Consider the following 9,599-nt stretch of genomic DNA (forward strand, 5'->3'; position numbering starts at 1 on the left):
AGAGAGCATGTTACAGACCAGGTCTCTATCTGGTTGTGAAATAGTTTGACAATCATCAAAACACAAATGCACTTGGACTTATCAAAGAGTTTCCGGGATTGGATACGACCTACTTGTCTTTAAACCCTTAAAATACAAATCTCTAACTTATTATCCGTTTTCACCGGAAAACAACCTCCAACCTGAAGGTTGTGGGTTCGAATAAAAAGGGTTCCTAGGGGAGGGGTTAAAAAAAATACTGTGTTGTTGGTTCGCTTTCCCTTATAAAACATTGGTAAAAGTCGAATAAAATAGCTCAAAAGATTTTATCGTCACCCGTGAGATTCGAACTCACGCGGGCAAACCCCACTTACTTAGCAGGGAAGCGCCTTAACCACTCGGCCAAAGAAACATGGTGGTTGCAGCACCCAGATTTAATTATATGAATTATATATGACCTTATCTCCATATTAGCCACATTGAGGGCTATACAAAAACAATACTACATTTGTCAGTGTTGTATGACAAATTTCGTTTAACCGTTAGATAATGTAATTCTTCTTAAAATGTTACTCCCTCCATTCAAAAAGGAATGATGTTATTTTTTTTATTTGTCCTTCTAAAAAGGATGACACTTTTCTAGATTTGAAAACAATTTAACTTGAGCTCCTCATTTAACCCTTAATAACAAGTTTTTTCTCGTTATACAAATGTTATGACATGTTTAGAACACAAGTTTAAAAAATATAATAGTCACATAAATGTTATTACATATTTAAGACCATAAGTATTACGAATTTTATTTTATTTTAAACTTTGTATCCAATAAAATTACTTAATAAATTAAAATGGATAGAGTACTTCATTTCACCAATGCTATTGTAAAAGATGATATCATATTTCTTAGATTACACGCAAACCTACCAACTATGTATGAGTTCCTTTTTTCCAGTAAAAGTATACATAACACCCTTTCCTTGTGATCTGTGCACATTAGCTTCCTGTCAATATTCATGTTTCTCTCATATGTTTAATCAACTAAGTACTATTAGTAGAAAAAATACCTTGTATCAAATTGATTTGCGTTTCCATTTTCAATTCGTTTAATACTTTTTCTTATACATACGAATCTTTATATCATTAATTTTGTAAATAGTACAACTGTAGTGTCCCATAAAACTACTTCTTGTTGGTAAATTATTTTTTTCCTAATTGTGAATCACAAAAAATTTATAATTATTATATATTTAATGATGATGGAAGCAAGGTAGATCAATGTATATACGAGAGAATGTTGTATTAGTGTGGTAGATGCGTGTTTGTTTCTGCCAATTCTTGTTACTATTTAAATACCCTTAACGGACTAGACAAGATCATTGGATTGTTGAGAGATTTTTCTTTTTGGAAAATTGCAAAAGAAAGTTTTACTAGCCAATCAAGATGTAACACACAAGCTCTTTGGAGGCATAGAACCATAAGGAATAATGTTTTTCTTTTTTTTTTTACTCTAATGTATATTACATGTATATATCGTGTATGATAGCATATATCTCACACTGATTTTCACAAAAATACACATAAATACATGGGCTTCCAAAACCCACAACTGAACGACAAACACCAATCTATGGAAACTCGAAAAAACAGACCTGAATTTCATATTAAACCTCTGACGAGAGGCTCGTGCAGTGATAAAAAAAACTTCTCCAATATGAGTATTAAAAATAAATTCTTATTTTTTGGAAGAAGATAATGAAATTTTGGAAGTCTTTCTGGTGAAATGATGCAACTATGGTTTAAAAACAACGATAATGTTTAGATAGAAAGAAGAAATGGTGGAGGTCTAGTCATGGGAAAGTGGGAGAAGCAAAAAAAGAAATGCATAAGATGACTTTGTGTTGTGGTGAGTGGCCGGTGGAAGAAGTGGTAGAAGATGGCGGTGTTACGATGATATCTTAATGTAATGGTGGACGATGGAGGAGAGCGTGTGAAAAATTAGTGAAATATTTGAAAGATGCTGATGAAGAACTGTGCTTTGCAGATTTGACTATAGTTTGCCAGATTTTTTTAATTAAAACCGTCAAACCTAACCAACAAGAGGAAGTTGAGCTATTTTTTGCCATTAATAAATGGGCGAAATTGTACTTATTCTTGAATTTTCTTTACAATATGAAACATAATTCACGCAACGAGATTTAGGGATCAAGTATAAGGACGCAACTTAAAGGATTAGAAGGAGATGAGCCAATTAAAGGGTTGCCACCTTTTGAAATAGAGAAACGTTTTCAAGATTCTACGACGAAGTAGATAGGCAAGTGCACAAATAGTCATTCTAGCGACACCTATTTAACGGAACAACAATATACTCATCCCACAAGTGACATTCGGGGAGGGTAGGATGTACGCAAATTTTACTCCTACGTACCTTTGTGGGATAGAGAAGTTGTTTCGGATAGACTCTCAGCCACCTATTTAAGGCATAGCCTAAATTTATAATTTTTTGTATTTAAACACTCTTGAATAAACTTCAGATATACGCGACTAAAGTTGTAAAAATACTTGTCTGAAGTTACAAAATTTGAATAAAGTTTGGTATATTTTTTGTGCAAGCAAACTCCAATCATTTTGTTTTTTAACTTTAGACATATATACGAGACTGAAATTTGGCTTGCCAGACATTTCATAGCAAGCAAACAACATCAGATATTTTTATTTAAAAATTTAGCTTGGAAGTCCCAAACTTCAAAAGTATGAGACTGAAGCAGCAATATCTTTCCGCTTTTTAAGTTGTGACTGAACATTAAATAATTTGCAATTGCTAGCTAAGACTTAAAACAACGATCCTAAAAGTGGCTACCTACCACATGATTCCACTTTATTATTCTGGACTCCTCAGTGCAAACATAAATCTCCTAAATCTCCCAAGTGTGCTGGCTGGGCCCATTACGTATTTAAAATGGATTTTCTGTATCTCAAGGTGTTCAAACATGAAGTTTATAAAAGACAAAATATATCGAATCACACTTAAACTATACTTAAAAAGTCGAATTCACATTCCAACTAATCGGGCGACCTATTTACCTCCTATTCTTCTTTAAACTGGAATTAATACCACCTTATGAGGTATAAAACCACTCTCATGGTGTGGGGTGCTTCACACGCGCACCACGTCAGCGCCATGTCAGCCCACGTCAACGCCATGTCAACCCACGTCAGAAATACAATATATTTATACTTTTTACTTTTTTTTTTTAATTCACACTTGTTTTTTTTTTATTCACAAAATTAAAGTAAAAAATGATTTTTAAATTTTAATAAAAAAAACTGATTTTTCATCTTCTTCTTCATTTCACCACCCGCCCCCCACTCCTCCGCCCCACCCCTCTTCTCCTCCACCTTCACGCCACCCCCACCCCCAAACCCTTCTTCTTCATTTCAAAGACCACCTTCACGCCACCCCCACCTCCCCCCCCCCCCCTTCTTCTTCTTCATTTTTTTCATCCTAACCATTATCTGGCAAACCAATTTTGACTAACAAATCACCAACAAACAAAAATTTCAGATTCAAAATTGGTAACCCCACTACATTTTCGATTACCCATTTTAGATTCAACATTTTCGACTACCCATTTCAGATTTAAGAATTCGAAATGGTTTCAACTTGTGAAAATAATTTGTAATTTATTGGTAATTATTTTTTGCATAATAATTCTAAGAGAAAGAAGATTAGAATGAGAGATAGGAATATGGTAGAAGATTGACCGAAAAAATGGAAGTTTGCCGAGGAAATTTTTCTAGATAAATTTTCCGGCTACATTTGTTGATGTTGTCCCTTTATAAAAGATGAAGGGTGATCTCCTTCAGAAAAGAGGGATTTTGTGGGTTTTCATGGGCCATAGCAGTGAGTTGATCCTGTGTGGTGTGATGGAATCGGCAAAAATGGAGTTTCTGTGGTGAAGAAGCATTGCACAGAGAAAAAAGAAAGAAGCAAAGGAACAAAAAAGAGCAAACAAAAGATAAGAGGGCCCACAAATAATTAAGTGCAATTAGTTATGTGACATCCCATTAAAAATAGACACGTGTACAATTTAATCAATTTTTAATATGTTTTTTTAATTTTCACTCGCGCTTAAAAAGATAAAAAAAATTTCCTCTGCCACGTCACGGATAGGGGGGTATTAATTCCAGTTTAAAGAAGAATAGGGGGTAAATAGGTCGCCCGATTAGTTGGAGTGTGAACTCGACTTTTTGGGTATAGTTTAAGTGTGATTTGATGTATTTTGCCTTTATAAAAAGGGAAACTTACATAAACTAAGTACCTTTTAAGAACTTTTAACAATTTGTAATAGCTACATTTTATGTCTTTACATTTTATAGCTAGTTTAGGGCAATTCGCTGTATTCGTGTGTATTTGAATGTATTTGAATACATGCAACCTTAATTTCTTTGAATACATGTGCATACAAAATGTTTGTATTCCAGTTTATTTAGGTACATGAAAGAGCTGTGTATTTCAAGGTATTTATATATTGATGTATTCTTTTGTTTTGGTTGTATTTGAATGTATTTGAGCTCCGATCAGCAAGATTGATGCCGGACGTCGCAAAGATTGGATGTATTAGACTGTATTTTAGTGTATTTGAGTTGTCACTGGCTAGTATTTCATTGCTATAGAGTGTATTCGAGTGTATCAAACAATGACAGGTACATTTTGTATACAACAAGAAAAATTCAGATACAAAATTTCAGATACACTATATTTATTCAAAAAAAAAAAAAAATTCTATACAAGTATATGCATATAGATCATTTAAACAACACATACAATCAAATACATCTAGTTTGCCCAAAAATACAATCAGCCAAATACATTAAACTTATATTTATACTAAAAAAATGACGAATACACTCAAATACATTAGATTTGAGATACAAGAAGGAGAAGAAGCCATGGAATACACTTAAATATACTCAGATCTAAGATACAAGAAGGAGAATGACGAGCAGGTGTATTGCTCAATTTGAGATTGTCTCCACTCCTAAAAAATGAATACAAGCCTCAGATCCAATCCCTCAAAGATTTGCTCGCTGGTGGAAATTTTTGCCGGTGACTCGACAATGACGGTGGCGGATCTCATCGCCGCCACTTTATGGTTCTCTTCTTCAGGACCTGGTTCTTCTTTGTCTTCTTCATGTACTGTTCTTCTTCTACGACATAGTTTTTGTATTCTTCTTATCAACATCATGTTCTTGTTTAATGTCTTGTGGTTCTTCAACTTGTTGTGTGGATTCGGAAGCTCTGGTTTTTCGCTTCTTAACCATGGTGAATTTTGAGGTAGAGAGAAGAGAAAGTGTGGAAATTAGGGCTTTCTGATTTTGGGCTAGGGTTTCGGTGGAGAGAGAGGATGATAAAAAGGAGTATGTGGCTGAGAAAGGAGAGAAAGAGGTGGGGGGGGGGGGGGGAGAGAGAGAGAGAGAGAGAGAGGTGAGAGAGAAGCTTGATACAGTGGAATAACTCTATGTATTTGGTATAGCTACGATATGTAAATTAGAAAATCACTGTAGCTATAAAATATAAATAAATTAAATAGTAGTTATTATCAATAAATATCTCCTAGAGATAGCTATGACAAATAAATTTTCCTTAGCAGTGAAATACATAGCTAGAAGCTTTGCAATTTTATGATTTTTATACAGTCAGACCTCTCTATAACGGCACCCGCATATAACAACACCTCTTTATAATAGCCAAGTTTTTTCGGAACCGATTTTTATATTATATTTTATTTCTCTATAACAACATTTCACCTATAACAGCAACAACCAACTTTATAACGGTACGCTCTTTGTAAAATTACCCCCATATAATAGCTATCTTTTTTTTTTTTTTGGTACTATAATAATTAACCATTTTTATAAAAATAGAATATCTATGATTACCAATAATAAGTGTATAGATTTTGACCAAATATTTGATCATTAATACATTATTTATGACAAAAAAATATCATATGAATATATATATTTTCATCATTAAACAATTTTCGTTCGTTGTACAAAGTGTGATTAAGCTTAGAATTTGACAATTAAAAATGAAAATTAGATTTTATGCATCTTTTTTGCCTATAAATGTTTAAGTATTATTTAAATGTCAATCTTTTGTTATAGGTGTATATCGGCCATTCTCTATAACAAATTAAAAAATTTAGACCAACGACGATCTTTGTTATAGAGAGGTTTGACTGTATATAGCGTATTTACACATCACATCACTTAAATGAACTATTGCCATACCGGTAGGTATCCAATCACCATGAAATTCAATATTCATCTAATTCCTTGTACATGAAAAAATATGTTAATTTAACTAAGTCCTTTTTGTTTGATAGCGTTAATTAATACTAATATTTTTAATGAATATAGAATATACAGGTAGCACATGAATCTAAGCCGGGGACCATCGAGTTACTATCTATCAGAATCTAAGCTATATCTTTTCGTCGACTTAATTTTACATTCAATTCATAATTCTAAATTTGGCCCGTTTATCCACCTTTTTGGGAAATGTTTGGAGAATCATTTTTAAGATATTGTCTTGAAAAGTTTTTAAGAGCAAAATAAAGTTTGGTAAATATATGTCTCTGTTGGGCATTCAATAGAGTACATCATTTGCAAATGCCAAGTACTGTAGTACTTGGTGGCCGATCTAGGGCCCGCCGAGGGTGTTCATGCGAACACCATCAGCTAAAAGTTACACCATATGTATAAGGTCTTTTTTCATTTTTGTGTGTGTGTATATATATATATATATATATAGCGTGTTCAAAATTCACTTGAAATTCCAATCAATACATTTTTATTTTTCGAATCCTCTCACTGAAAATCCGTCACTCCTTGAAACTTGCAAGTGTGGCCATAAGTACTTAAAGATATTTTGGACTTCCCTATTTGAACTTCAAATAAAATATAGCATACTTGTTTAGGTGTGTATTTTAAAGTGAAAAGTTGATTTTCACTCAAAAGAAATTTTAGTTCCAAACACAATTTATTTGATATGATGATATGAGAGTTGAACGTAAATGGAGAAACGCAGTAAACGAGCAAGGATTTTTATAGTTGATTTTAACCTGTTTGAAACTAAGGCATAATTATTACATAGATATAAACAACTTGAAAAATGTTGAAGATTTGTAAATAAAAATTACTTATTTTGCTTGCGTACTCTTCAAACAAGATTTTAATATTTCAACAATATTTTAAATATTAAAGTTTGTTAGTTGTAAATGCTACTCCATCCTGTTTGTAATAAGTGTTCACTTTGACCTTTTTATTTTGGTTCAAAATCAGTGTTCATTTACATAATTAAGAATAAATTAATTATTTTCTTCAAAATTTTTCTTTATTTAAACAAGTGGATTTTTATGTATTAGCTTCGTCCTAAAATAAGTGTCAACTTAGCCTTGAAACAAAGGGAATAATGATCAAACTAATATTTACAATTATTAAATGATCGAATGGGTTGTTATAAAGAAAAGGTAGCTTCATAAATAAAATCTTTTGAGAAAAAGACAGAAAAATATTTCAGCCCTCGTGATTGAGAGAGGTGGAAGACAAAAGCTTACAGAAATTAAATTGTGAGGCTCAGGTGAATTTGCCTCTATAAATTCTCTGACCTTTGGATCAGAAATAGAGGCACTTTATCTGTTCTTTAGATTCACTCACAACCTCACACTCTCTTCCATTGTCTTCTTCCCAACATGCCCATCACTTCCCATTTTGTGGTTGTCAATATAGTTTATATCACATTTTGCAACCAAACCCTTCCTTGGAAATTTCGTCCATTTCAAAATAACCAAATCAACTTTGGATCAATTTGTATTAATTAATTTATTGAATAATAATAATAAATTAAAAGGGCAGTTCGATGCACGAAACATCTCGCGTTAATAGGGCCAGAAGTGAGCCGCACATTAAGTGTTGTGATATAGATAGCCTACCTTAATGTGCTTTAGTTTGACTCATAAAAATTTAAGAAAAGAAATAAAACTTTTGAAAGATACGTATAATCTACTAAAAAACAGAAAAATACTGTTAAGATATTGAACGTAAATATATTTCAACGGAATATAAAATATATAAATTGAAAGATATGAAATATCATTGAGTAACGCGCATCATGACTTGATAGATAAAAAGACTCACCAACTAATATTATTTTCTTAAAATTTGAATTATGTTCTACCATTTCAGTTTAAGTGACAATATTTACTTTTTAGTTTATTTTCCCTCTTTAATCGACCACTAGACTACAACTCCAACATTGAGTGCTCTTTAGTCATTTCAGCCTTACATACAAAATGTAGTCCCGTCAAATGAGATCATGTCACGTGTCACCTCAGAGATTGGAGATCCATTTTTGAGCCACAAAATCAGGATGTTAGCTTAAAGATTAAAAAAGGCGTATTTTAGCATTGAGCAAGCGTATTTTAGTATCAAGAACAATGACGGACTTTGCAAGAAGCATTTTTTCGGAGTTCACTATGCGACACAACAGAGCAGCCAAGCTGGCCTTCTTTTGCCGTATATTCCAAACCCCATCATCACCTTTAGGGTGTGTTTGGCATGGTGAAAAACATTACAAGTTTTTCATATTTGATTGGCAAATATATTTTAATATTTTCTCTAGAAAAATAAATTTCTTAAAAATAAAAAAATATGACTTTCCTCGTGAAAGAAAAAAAAACAAGTTACATAAATGACATTTCAAGTTCATTGTTTCTTACCACTTACTAAACACCCTCAACCCTCACACTTTCATTATTCCACCCCTACCAACCCCGAACTGTATTTCCACCTTATAGTGTTTTGCTAGATTATATATAAATATTTTTGTGATAATAATTTTTTATTTACTTACCAAACACTAGCAAATAATTAAGAAGTTACTTACTTCCTTTGTCCAATTTATGTAACACCTTTTTTTTTTTTGTCCCAAAAAATGTCATAATTTTATAATTAGAGACAACTTAACTTTAAAATTTCTTTTTTACCCTTAAAGAAATTATTTATAGCCACACAAATATCTAACATTAAAATGATTTATAACCACACGAATATCAAAAATCTATTTTAGACCACAAATTTCAAAAGTCTTCCTTTTTATCTTAAACTTTGTGTCAAGTCAAACGGTGCCATATAAACTGAGACGAATGGAGTATTTTTCAACAACAACATATCCAGTGAAATCACATAGGTAGTATGGGAATGATAGAGTGTACACAGACCTTTTTGTTGTTTCCTACCAGGTGTTCGATATCCTCAATGGCGCTTGACTATATACGGATTTGCGTCGCGTACAACCCATTTGTGAGAAAGCGTTCCTTACTAAGAATTTTTTCATACCAAGGCTCGAACTGACCTCTAATTTAGGAACGAGTAACTGGATCCATTGCACCACATCCCTTGGTGGTACTAGCACCTAGTGGAGGAAGAGACACAAAAATCACTTATTTTTCAAGAAAACATTTTTCACGAAAACCATTTTTTCCTTGGTACCAAACACACCCTTAATTGTCAAGATTCACCTCACAGATTTGGCCCATTACTATAAACTCAAACTC

The 9,599-nt window shown here is 32.6% G+C and overlaps 1 non-coding gene across 1 annotated transcript; it reads right to left on the reverse strand.

The window, feature by feature from the left end:
* Positions 1-309: 309 nt before the first annotated feature.
* On the reverse strand, positions 310-391 carry TRNAS-GCU (transfer RNA serine (anticodon GCU)). Its single transcript has one exon. It is a non-coding gene; the product is annotated as a tRNA-Ser (tRNA).
* Positions 392-9,599: the final 9,208 nt, after the last annotated feature.

The sequence above is a fragment of the Lycium ferocissimum genome, chromosome 7 (assembly GCF_029784015.1).
Source record: "Lycium ferocissimum isolate CSIRO_LF1 chromosome 7, AGI_CSIRO_Lferr_CH_V1, whole genome shotgun sequence".
NCBI classification, from domain to species: Eukaryota; Viridiplantae; Streptophyta; class Magnoliopsida; order Solanales; family Solanaceae; genus Lycium; species Lycium ferocissimum.